This window comes from Erythrolamprus reginae, chromosome 2, assembly GCF_031021105.1.
Source record: "Erythrolamprus reginae isolate rEryReg1 chromosome 2, rEryReg1.hap1, whole genome shotgun sequence".
Taxonomy (NCBI): Eukaryota; Metazoa; Chordata; class Lepidosauria; order Squamata; family Dipsadidae; genus Erythrolamprus; species Erythrolamprus reginae.
In genome coordinates, this window is record NC_091951.1 from 355,280,744 (window position 1) to 355,293,409 (window position 12,666).

Consider the following 12,666-nt stretch of genomic DNA (forward strand, 5'->3'; position numbering starts at 1 on the left):
CCTTCTGGCATTCCCTTACCAACTTCATTTGGAATCGCCCTTCTAAGCATGGCCGACTTCCTGTGTGCCCTTCTTTTGGCATCCCTGACCAACTCTGACTTCGTGTGTGCGCTTGTTCTGGCATCCCCCACCAACTTCCTTTGGCATCACCCTTCTAAGCATGGCCGACTTCCTGTGTGCCCTTCTCCTGGCATCCCTTACCAACTCTGACTTCATGTGTGCTCTTCTCCTGGCATCCCTCACCAACTTCCTTTGGCAGCATTGCTCACCTCCTGTCAGTTTCCTGTCCCCCCTTTGGAAACCCCGCCCTCTTCTCCATTCCCTCTCAGCTGTGAGGAAGGCTGGTTGATGACGTTTAAGAGCAGCGCCGGAGCAGCTTGGCCGATGTCTCTGCAATTGACCGGCCGTGGGAGCTGAAGGACCCCTGCAGAGCGTGTGAACCGCCGGTGGAGAGCTGTGGGGAAAGGTTATTTCTTGTGCCTTTTCATTTTTAGTGCTGTTTCTTCCTCCCGTAGTTGGATGTCTTCCTCCCTAAAATCATTAGACCTCGCACTTAAATTATTTCTGTCTCTATACATATTAAATTAAGAATTGCTTAATCATAGATTGAATAATCCTACCCCTGTCCTATTGCATCCTATTTATGATATATAAAAGAAAAAACCAGGTCCCAAACCAAATATTGATATTAATTGCATAAACCACGTAGTAACATCAAAATTCATTGACCCCAACCGAGAGAAAAAGGGCAGAATAATAATAATAATAATAATAATAATATATAAAAGAAAAAAACAGGTTCTAAACCCAAAATTGATATTAATTGCATAAATCACGTAGTAAGGTCAAAATTCATTGACCCAGCGGAGCGAAAAGTACCAGCTGGTTCTCTTCCACGACATATACACGCTCTCCTCGTCTCAGATAATTTAGGTAAATAATTTATTTCATAGACTCACACACACACACACCCCCGGCAGTCAATGGTGTCCCGCTTTACCAATGTTAAAATCTGGTCATCTTATGTAAGAGTCAGTTGTGTAGGTTTTGTGTTATTTTTGTGTGAAGAGCGATTATCCTTTATTATTAAAACATCATTAGTATTAATAGGCATCCTAGGCTTTAACTTGTTTCAAGGCTTGCACCTCCCATTAACCTATTAAAATTGATAATACTTTAAAAATATACAGAATAACTTTAAAATCCGATTAAAAAGGTCGATTCCTTTGTGTGGCTGCAATATCTGTTTTGACCACAGAAGGGCAGAGTTTTCGGTTTCAGGATTTAATATTGAGGCCAAGGGACAGAAGACTCTGCCATTCTATTGTCAAAAAAGGAATATGGGAGAGAAAAAGGAATCAACCCTCTTAACGCATTTTAAGTTTATTATTCTGTATATTTATTATTAAACTCCTTAATAACATTCCTAGGGCAACAGGAGGCCCGGGGGTGGCAACGCAGGGACAGAAGGAATCCTTCAAGAGTTAAAGCTGCCACGCGGGGAGGGGCATCCCATCCTAGCACGAACCGGTCAATTGCCAGGCGGAGAGCCGAACCGTTTGATCGGTCACAGCCGGGGAGAGCGGATATTCGAGAGCCAGGAGAGCACAGCCTCCCAGAGATTTTTACCGCGCCATTGGGTTTTTACTTGTTGCGCATTTTCTCATTGTAACGGAATAAAGTCGTTTCTATTTAGCCGCTCGTCTACTGGTTCTTACCAATATTCAAGACTCACTTTAAAGCACAGGATGGTTCCAATATCATATAACACTCTTTTCTCCCAAATTCTGGAACCCGGCCACTCGAGGGATGCAGGCGGAATCCTACTGAGGCGACGTTACATCAGCCCGCCTAGCGTGTCGCCGGCAAGATGACCATCCCGTCCTTTGCGTGGCACGGGGAGAGCTGGGCCTTTAAAGGCAAGGAGCGGGTGTTTTCTATAACATTTCTTAACAGGTGCCACTCGGTCCGTCGTTATAGATACCGGCCTCTGAAGTCATAGCAGACCAGAAAGACCCCACATCCATCAGCTGACCCCACATCCATCGGCCGTCCCCGGGGTTAGGCAGAGGAGAAGACCACCGTGGTTCCCCTGACCTAGGAAAGGTAGAAGAATAACGTTTGTTTTCCGTTTCTTTTTTTCTAAAATGAGGATAAAAGGCATTTGTCCAGAGTCTTCTTCAGAAGGCGTTAGAAGTATTTTTCAGGGATTCAGCGCAAACGGAGCGAGCCCACACCGCTACGAAGGAGCCAGAGAAAGAGCTTCAACCCAGCCGATGAAGAATTTGCTTCTTTCCACTATCGAGATGTGGTGGGGTGGAGCAGAGAACAGAAAGGAGACGGCTTTCAGGAACGGCTTTGGCTGAAAGCTCAGCGAAGCTAAAAGATCCATCTCACTTTGTAAACCGTTATTCTTATTTCTTTGCAATAAATACGCTTTGTTTTTAGTCAATGCAAGTTTCTTTTATTTATTTTGAAGAGCTCTTTGTATTTTTCCAAGGGCGAGAAGCCCCCGGGAAAAGTAAAGGTCCAGGTTTTCTCTCCCAAATTTGGGGAACAGGTCTCCGGCACAGTTACGCATAAGTAATAGATGCAGAATTCCCTTTTTGCATCTTTGGGGAAAGGTTAGTGTTTTTTGTATTTATTTATCGATGCAGGAATGCGTGGATCGATCGTATTTATACGCCGCTCATTCCAAAGCGGATTCAGAGAGGCTAACGTGGTATAAATAGAACAGTATTAAATGAAAATGACATTATTGATTGATTGATTGATTGATTGATTGCATTTTTATGCCGCCCCTCTCCGTAGACTCGGGGCGGCTAACAACAATAGTACAAAACATCAGGTAAATCCAATACTAAAAACTAATACTAAAACAATTAAAAAAACCTTATTTGTGACACCAAACATACATACAAACAAACATACCATGCATAAATTGTAAAGGCCAAGGGGGAAAGAATATCTCAGTTCCCCCACGCCTGACGGCAGAGGTGGGTTTTAAGGAGCTTACGAAAGGCGAGGAGGGTGGGGGCAATTCTAATCTCCGTGGGGAGTCGGTTCCAGAGGGGCGGGGCCACCACAGAGAAGGCTCTTCCCCTGGGGCCCGCCAAACGACATTGTTTTGTTGACGGGACATATCAGTCATACAATAAGAATAATGTAACGTCTTTAAAAGAACCATACACACCCCACGTTCAATGCTATTCCAGACCTGCCAGAAAAGTCAGATCTTAACGGGTTTCCGGAAGACCGGTAGGGGGGAGATAGCACGAAATTACAAAAAGATATTGACAAAATTGAACGGGTCCAAAGACGGGCTACAAGAACGGTGGAAGGTCTTAAGCAGAAGACGTATCAGGAAAGACTTCACGAACTCAATCTGTCTAGTCTGGAGGACAGAAGGAAAAGGGGGGACAGGATCGAAATATTTAAATACGTTAAAGGGTTAAACAAGGTTCAGGAGGGAAGCGTTTTTAATAGGAAAGCGAAGCCAAGAACAAAGGGACACCATCTGAAGTTAGTTGGGGGAAAGATCAAAAGCAACGTGAGAAAATATTATTTCACTGAAAGAGTAGTAGATCCTTGGAACAAACTTCCAGCAGACGTGGTAGATAAATCCAGAGTAACTGAATTTAAACACGCCTGGGATAAACATATATCCATCCTAAGATAAAATACAGAAAATAGTATAAGGACAGACTAGACGGGCCACGAGGTCTTTTTCTGCCTTCAGACTTCTATGTTTTTACGTTTCTATCTGCGTGGGGAGATTCGCCTTCCATCAACGTTTTGTCTTTTTAATATTTCATTCTGCTAGGAGAGAGGCGGGTGCGGACTTTCTTCATTAGGGAAACGGTAGAGCTGGGGACTTAGCCAACATCCTGTTTTATATAATAAAGTGATCATTTTTGTAGTACCTTCACAAATCCCTGGCGGTTTTCGTGTCCAATACGCAGCTAGTCCTCCAGAAGTGGGATTCCCTTCCCTTCCCTACCGGTTCACAAAAGCGAGTGTGCGCATGACGTCGGGATGGGTGGGCAGAGCCCCCAGCCGTTCGTGCTATCCTGAGAGAAGCGGCTGAATCCCACCAACGTTAAGTCCTCGGCTTATGACAATTGAGCTGCACATTTTTCCCAATAGACAAGACCCAAAAGGGGACACGTGAGCATGTTAGTTGCTCACGCTAGTTGCCAATCATCGCAATTTTGAATACGGGACCATGGGAATTCCATAAAAAAATCACTTTGTTCAGTGCCTTTAAGTAATTCTCTGAGTCTTCGTAGAAAGGCAGAACACAAATATAATAATAATAATAATAATAATAATAATAATAATAATAATAAAAAAATAATAATGATGATGATGTTGATGTTGATAATAAGAGTAATACTACTACTAATACTACTACTACAAGTAACAATAATAATTGCATGGCTGCCGACTTCGTTCTTAAAAACCTATGATTCATATTGAGGCCATCATAGCCCTTCTTAACTGGGTTTAAGGCTTTTGCAGGATTACTGCCCCATCCCTTTGATGTAGCAAACCGTATCATCGCCTATTAATATTAATAAGGCATTAATAATTAAGATATAGGATAATAAAATTAAAATCCAATTTAAAAAGTAGATTTCTTTTTGTGTCCGCAATACCGGATGTGATCACCGGAGGGCAGTTTTCTATCATTAACAATGCTGAATCAGGCATAGCAGGGTTAATGTGATGGTGGGACCTTCTCTGTGGCGGCCCCGGCCCTCTGGAACCAACTCCCCCCAGCGATTACAATTGCCCCCACCCTCCTTGCCTTTCGTAAGCTACTCAAACCCCACCTCTGCCGCCAGGCACGGGGCAATTAAGATTCCTTTTCCCCCCGAGACATTTGCAATTTTATGCATGGTATGTTTGTATGTATATTTGGTTGTTTATATTAAGGGGTTTTTAATTCGTTATTAGTATTGGATTATAATTGTACACTGTTTTCTGACTGCTGTTAGCCGCCCCGAGTCTTAAATCCAATAAGTAAACGATTAAATAAACAAATGATTAAATAAATAAATAAATAAATAATTATGATGATGGCGATGATGATCACAGCCCTTCTTAACTGCGTTTAAGGCTTTTGCAGGATTACTCCCCTATTCCTTTGTTGTAGCAAACCACATCATCGCTTATTCATATTAATAAGGCATTAATAATAAAGATATAGGATAATAAAATTAAAATCCAATTTAAAAAGTAGATTTCTTTTTGTGTCCGCGATACCGGATGTGACCACCAGAGGGCAGTTTTCAACTCCCCCCAGAGATTAGAATTGCCCCCACCCTCCTTGCTTTTCAGGATTGCTCCCCCATTCCTTTCATGTAGCGAACCGCATCACCGCTTGTTAATATTAATAAGGCATTAATAATAAAGATATCGGATAATAATATTAAAATGCAATAGATTTCTTTTGGCGTCCGCAATACCGGACGTGGCCACCGGAGGGCAGTTTTCCATCATTAACAATGCTGAATCAGGCAGAGCAGGGTCAATGTGATGGAGGGACCTTCTCTGTGGCGGCCCCGGCCCTCTGGAACCAATTCCCCCCAGAGATTAGAATTGCCCCCACCCTCCTTGCCTTTCAGGATTGCTCCCCCATTCCTTCGATGTAGCGAACCGCATCATCGCTTGTTAATAATAAGGCATTAATAATAAAGATATCGGATAATAAAATCTAAATTCTATAGATTTCTTTTGGCGCCCGCAATACAGGATGTGAGCACCGGAGGGCAGTTTTCCCATCATTAACAATGCTGAATCAGGCATAGCAGGGTGAATGTGATGGCGGGACCTTCTCTGTGGCGGCCCCGGCCCTCTGGGACCACCTCTCCCCAGAGATTAGAATTGCCCCCACCCTCCTTGCCTTTCAGGATTGCTCCCCCATTCCTTTGATATAGTGAACCACATCATCGCTTGTTAATATTAATACGGCATTAATAATAAAGATATCGGATAATAAAATTAAAATCCAATAGATTTCTTTTAGCGTCCGCAATACCGGAGGTGACCACCGGAGGGCAGTTTTCCCATCATTAACAATGCTGAATCAGGCACAGCAGGGTCAATGTGACGGCGGGACCTTCTCTGTGGCGGCCCCGGCCCTCTGGAACCAACTCCCCCCAGAGATTAGAATTGCCCCCACCCTCCTTGCCTTTCAGGATTGCTCCCCCATTCCTTTGATGTAGCAAACCTGCATCATCGCTTGTTAATATTAATTAGGCGTTAATAATAAAGATATTGGATAATAAAATTAAAATCCAATAGATTTCTTTTTGCCTCCGCAAAATACCGGACGTGACCACCGGAGGGCAAGTTTCCCATCATTAACAATGCTGAATCAGGTATAGTGGGGTTAATGTGATGGCGGGACCTTCTCTGTGGAGGCCCCGGCCCTCTGGAACCAACTCTCCCCAGAGATTAGAATTGCCCCCACCCTCCGTGCCTTTCAGGATTGCTCCCCCATTCCTTTGATGTAGCAAACCCGCATCATCGCTTGTTAATATTAATTAGGCGTTAATAATAAAGATATCGGATAATAAAATTACAATCCAATAGATTTCTTTTTGCCTCCGCAAAATACCGGACATGACCACCGGAGGGCAAGTTTCCCATCATTAACAATGCTGAATCAGGCATAGTGGGGTTAATGTGATGGCGGGACCTTCTCTGTGGAGGCCCCGGCCCTCTGGAACCAACTCTCCCCAGAGATTAGAATTGCCCCCACCCTCCGTGCCTTTCAGGATTGCTCCCCCATTCCTTTGATGTAGCAAACCCGCATCATCGCTTGTTAATATTAATTAGGCGTTAATAATAAAGATATCGGATAATAAAATTACAATCCAATAGATTTCTTTTTGCCTCCGCAAAATACCGGACGTGACCACCGGGGGGCAGGTTTCCCATCATTAACAATGCTGAATCAGGCATAGCGGGGTTAATGTGATGGCGGGACCTTCTCTGTGGAGGCCCCGGCCGTCTGGAACCAACTCTCCCCAGAGATTAGAATTGCCCCCACCCTCCTTGCCTTTCAGGATTGCTCCCCCATTCCTTTGATGTAGCAAACCCGCATCATCGCTTGTTAATATTAATAAGGCGTTAATAATAAAGATATCGGATAATAAAATTACAATCCAATAGATTTCTTTTTGCCTCCGCAAAATACCGGACGTGACCACCGGAGGGCAGGTTTCTATCATTAACAATGCTGAATCAGGCATAGCGGGGTTAATGTGATGGCGGGACCTTCTCTGGCGGCCCCGGCCCTCTGGAACCAACTCCCCCCAGAGATTAGAATTGCCCCCACCCTCCTTCTCTTTCAGGATTGCTCCCCCATTCCTTTGATGTAGCAAACCGGCATCATCGCTTGTTAATATTAATAAGGCGTTAATAATAAAGATATCAGATAATAAAATCTAAATCCTATAGATTTCTTTTGGCGCCCGCAATACAGGATGTGAGCACCGGAGGGCAGTTTTCCCATCATTAACAATGCTGAATCAGGCATAGCAGGGTGAATGTGATGGCGGGACATTCTCTGTGGTGGCCCCGGCCCTCTGGAACCAACTCCCCCCAGAGATTAGAATTGCCCCCACCCTCCTTCTCTTTCAGGATTGCTCCCCCATTCCTTTGATGTAGCAAACCCGCATCATCGCTTGTTAATATTAATAAGGCGTTAATAATAAAGATATCGGATAATAAAATTACAATCCAATAGATTTCTTTTTGCCTAAGCAAAATACCGGACGTGACCACTGGAGGGCAGCTTTCTATCATTAACAATGCTGAATCAGGCATAGCGGGGTTAATGTGATGGCGGGACCTTCTCTGGCGGCCCCGGCCCTCTGGAACCAACTCCCCCCAGAGATTAGAATTGCCCCCACCCTTCTTGCCTTTCAGGATTGCTCCCCCATTCCTTTGATGTAGCAAACCCGCATCATCGCTTGTTAATATTAATAAGGCGTTAATAATAAAGATATCGGATAATAAAATTAAAATCCAATAGATTTGTTTTTGCCTCCGCAAAATACCGGACGTGACCACCGGAGGGCAGCTTTCTATCATTAACAATGCTGAATCAGGCATAGCAGGGTCAATGTGATGGCGGGACCTTCTCTGTGGAGGCCCCGGCCGTCTGGAACCAACTCTCCCCAGAGATTAGAATTGCCCCCACCCTCCTTCTCTTTCAGGATTGCTCCCCCATTCCTTTGATGTAGCAAACCTGCATCATCGCTTGTTAATATTAATAAGACGTTAATAATAAAGATATCGGATAATAAAATTAAAATCCAATAGATTTCTTTTTGCCTCCGCAAAATACCGGACGTGACCACCGGAGGGCAGGTTTCCCATAATTAACAATGCTGAATCAGGCATAGCGGGGTTAATGTGATGGCGGGACCTTCTCTGTGGCGGCCCCGGCCCTCTGGAACCAACTCCCCCCAGAGATTAGAATTGCCCCCACCCTCCTTCTCTTTCAGGATTGCTCCCCCATTCCTTTGATGTAGCAAACCCGCATCATCGCTTGTTAATATTAATAAGGCGTTAATAATAAAGATATCAGATAATACTGTAAAATTAAAATCCAATAGATTTCTTTTTGCCTCCGCAAAATACCGGACGTGACCACCGGAGGGCAGCTTTCTATCATTAACAATGCTGAATCAGGCATAGCAGGGTCAATGTGATGGCGGGACCTTCTCTGTGGCGGCCCCGGCCCTCTGGAACCAACTCCCCCCAGAGATTAGAATTGCCCCCACCCTCCTTGCCTTTCAGGATTGCTCCCCCATTCCTTTGATGTAGCAAACTCGCATCATCGCTTGTTAATATTAATTAGGCGTTAATAATAAAGATATCGGATAATAAAATTAAAATCCAATAGATTTCTTTTTGCCTCCGCAAAATACCGGACGTGACCACCGGAGGGCAGGTTTCCCATCATTAACAATGCTGAATCAGGCATAGCGGGGTTAATGTGATGGCGGGACCTTCTCTGTGGAGGCCCCGGCCGTCTGGAACCAACTCTCCCCAGAGATTAGAATTGCCCCCACCCTCCTTGCCTTTCAGGATTGCTCCCCCATTCCTTTGATGTAGCAAACCCGCATCATCGCTTGTTAATATTAATAAGGCGTTAATAATAAAGATATCGGATAATAAAATTACAATCCAATAGATTTCTTTTTGCCTCCGCAAAATACCGGACGTGACCACCGGAGGGCAGGTTTCCCATCATTAACAATGCTGAATCAGGCATAGCGGGGTTAATGTGATGGCGGGACCTTCTCTGTGGCGGCCCCGGCCCTCTGGAACCAACTCCCCCCAGAGATTAGAATTGCCCCCACCCTCCTTCTCTTTCAGGATTGCTCCCCCATTCCTTTGATGTAGCAAACCTGCATCATCGCTTGTTAATATTAATTAGGCGTTAATAATAAAGATATCGGATAATAAAATTAAAATCCAATAGATTTCTTTTTGCCTCCGCAAAATACCGGACGTGACCACCGGAGGGCAGGTTTCTAGCATTAACAATGCTGAATCAGGCATAGCGGGGTTAATGTGATGGCGGGACCTTCTCTGTGGAGGGCCCGGCCCTCTGGAACCAACTCCCCCCAGAGATTAGAATTGCCCCCACCCTCCTTGCCTTTCAGGATTACTCCCCCATTCCTTTGATGTAGCAAACCCGCATCATCGCTTGTTAATATTAATAAGGCGTTAATAATAAAGATATCAGATAATACTGTAAAATTAAAATCCAATAGATTTCTTTTTGCCTCCGCAAAATACCGGACGTGACCACTGGAGGGCAGCTTTCTATCATTAGCAATGCTGAATCAGGCATAGCGGGGTTAATGTGATGGCGGGACCTTCCTTCTGGCGGCCCCGGCCCTCTGGAACAAACTCCCCCCAGAGATTAGAATTGTCCCCCCCTCCTTGCCTTTCAGGATTGCTCCACCATTCCTTTGATGTAGCAAACACGCATCATCGCTTGTTAATATTAATAAGGCGTTAATAATAAAGATATCGGATAATAAAATTAAAATCCAATAGATTTCTTTTTGCCTCCGCAAAATACCGGACGTGACCACCGGAGGGCAGGTTTCCCATCATTAACAATGCTGAATCAGGCATAGCAGGGTTAATGTGATGGCGGGACCTTCTCTGTGGAGGCCCCGGCCGTCTGGAACCAACTCTCCCCAGAGATTAGAATTGCCCCCACCCTCCTTCCTTTTCAGGATTGCTCCCCCATTCCTTTGATGTAGCAAACCCGCATCATCGCTTGTTAATATTAATAAGGCGTTAATAATAAAGATATCGGATAATAAAATTACAATCCAATAGATTTCTTTTTGCCTCCGCAAAATACCGGATGTGACCACCGGAGGGCAGGTTTCCCATCATTAACAATGCTGAATCAGGCATAGCGGGGTTAATGTGATGGCGGGACCTTCTCTGTGGAGGCCCCGGCCGTCTGGAACCAACTCTCCCCAGAGATTAGAATTGTCCCCACCCTCCTTGCCTTTCAGGATTGCTCCCCCATTCCTTTGATGTAGCAAACCCGCATCATCGCTTGTTAATATTAATAAGGCGTTAATAATAAAGATATCGGATAATAAAATTAAAATCCAATAGATTTCTTTTTGCCTCCGCAAAATACCGGATGTGACCACCGGAGGGCAGGTTTCCCATCATTAACAATGCTGAATCAGGCATAGCAGGGTTAATGTGATGGCGGGACCTTCTCTGTGGAGGCCCCGGCCCTCTGGAACAAACTCTCCCCAGAGATTAGAATTGCCCCCACCCTCCTTCCTTTTCAGGATTGCTCCCCCATTCCTTTGATGTAGCAAACCCGCATCATCGCTTGTTAATATTAATAAGGCGTTAATAATAAAGATATCGGATAATAAAATTACAATCCAATAGATTTCTTTTTGCCTCCGCAAAATACCGGATGTGACCACCGGAGGGCAGGTTTCCCATCATTAACAATGCTGAATCAGGCATAGCGGGGTTAATTTGATGGCGGGACCTTCTCTGTGGAGGCCCCGGCCGTCTGGAACCAACTCTCCCCAGAGATTAGAATTGCCCCCACCCTCCTTGCCTTTCAGGATTGCTCCCCCATTCCTTTGATGTAGCAAACCCGCATCATCGCTTGTTAATATTAATAAGGCGTTAATAATAAAGATATCAGATAATAAAAACTAAATCCTATAGATTTCTTTTGGTGCCTGCAATACAGGATGTGAGCACCGGAGGGCAGTTTTCCCATCATTAACAATGCTGAATCAGGCATAGCAGGGTGAATGTGATGGCGGGACCTTCTCTGTGGCGGCCCCGGCCCTCTGGAACCAACTCCCCCCAGAGATTAGAATTGCCCCCACCCTCCTTCTCTTTCAGGATTGCTCCCCCATTCCTTTGATGTAGCAAACCCGCATCATCGCTTGTTAATATTAATAAGGCGTTAATAATAAAGATATCGGATAATAAAATTACAATCCAATAGATTTCTTTTTGCCTAAGCAAAATACCGGCCGTGACCACCGGAGGGCAGGTTTCTATCATTAACAATGCTGAATCAGGCATAGCGGGGTTAATGTGATGGCGGGACCTTCTCTGGCGGCCCCGGCCCTCTGGAACCAACTCCCCCCAGAGATTAGAATTGCCCCCACCCTCCTTCTCTTTCAGGATTGCTCCCCCATTCCTTTGATGTAGCAAACCCGCATCATCGCTTGTTAATATTAATAAGGCGTTAATAATAAAGATATCAGATAATACTGTAAAATTAAAATCCAATAGATTTCTTTATGCCTCCGCAAAATACCGGACGTGACCACTGGAGGGCAGCTTTCTATCATTAACAATGCTGAATCAGGCATAGCGGGGTTAATGTGATGGCGGGACCTTCTTTGTGGTGGCCCCGGCCCCCTGGAACCAACTCCCCCCAGAGATTAGAATTGCCCCCACCCTCCTTGCCTTTCAGGATTGCTCCCCCATTCCTTTGATGTAGCAAACCCGCATCATCGCTTGTTAATATTAATAGGCGTTAATAATAAAGATATCGGATAATAAAATTAAAATCCAATAGATTTCTTTTTGCCTCTGCAAAATACCGGACGTGACCACCAGAGGGCAGCTTTCTATCATTAACAATGCTGAATCAGGCATAGCAGGGTCAATGTGATGGCGGGACCTTCTCTGTGGAGGCCCCGGCCGTCTCGAACCAACTCTCCCCAGAGATTAGAATTGCCCCCACCCTCCTTGCCTTTCAGGATTGCTCCCCCATTCCTTTGATGTAGCAAACCCGCATCATCGCTTGTTAATATTAATAAGGCGTTAATAATAAAGATATCGGATGATAAAATTATAATCCAATAGATTTCTTTTTGCCTCCGCAAAATACCGGACGTGACCACCGGAGGGCAGGTTTCTATCATTAACAATGCTGAATCAGGCATAGCGGGGTTAATGTGATGGCGGGACCTTCTCTGTGGCGGCCCCGGCCCTCTGGAACCAACTCCCCCCAGAGATTAGAATTGCCCCCACCCTCCTTCTCTTTCAGGATTGCTCCCCCATTCCTTTGATGTAGCAAACCTGCATCATCGCTTGTTAATATTAATAAGACGTTAA

General features: G+C 44.8%; 1 long non-coding RNA gene across 1 annotated transcript; it reads left to right on the forward strand.

Moving 5' to 3' along the window:
• The first annotated feature begins 333 nt into the window (after nucleotides 1-333).
• LOC139159075 (uncharacterized) lies at nucleotides 334-2,452 on the forward strand. The gene is made up of 2 exons (XR_011557802.1): nucleotides 334-466; nucleotides 1,957-2,452. It is a non-coding gene; the product is annotated as an uncharacterized lncRNA (long non-coding RNA).
• The last annotated feature ends 10,214 nt before the right edge of the window (nucleotides 2,453-12,666 follow it).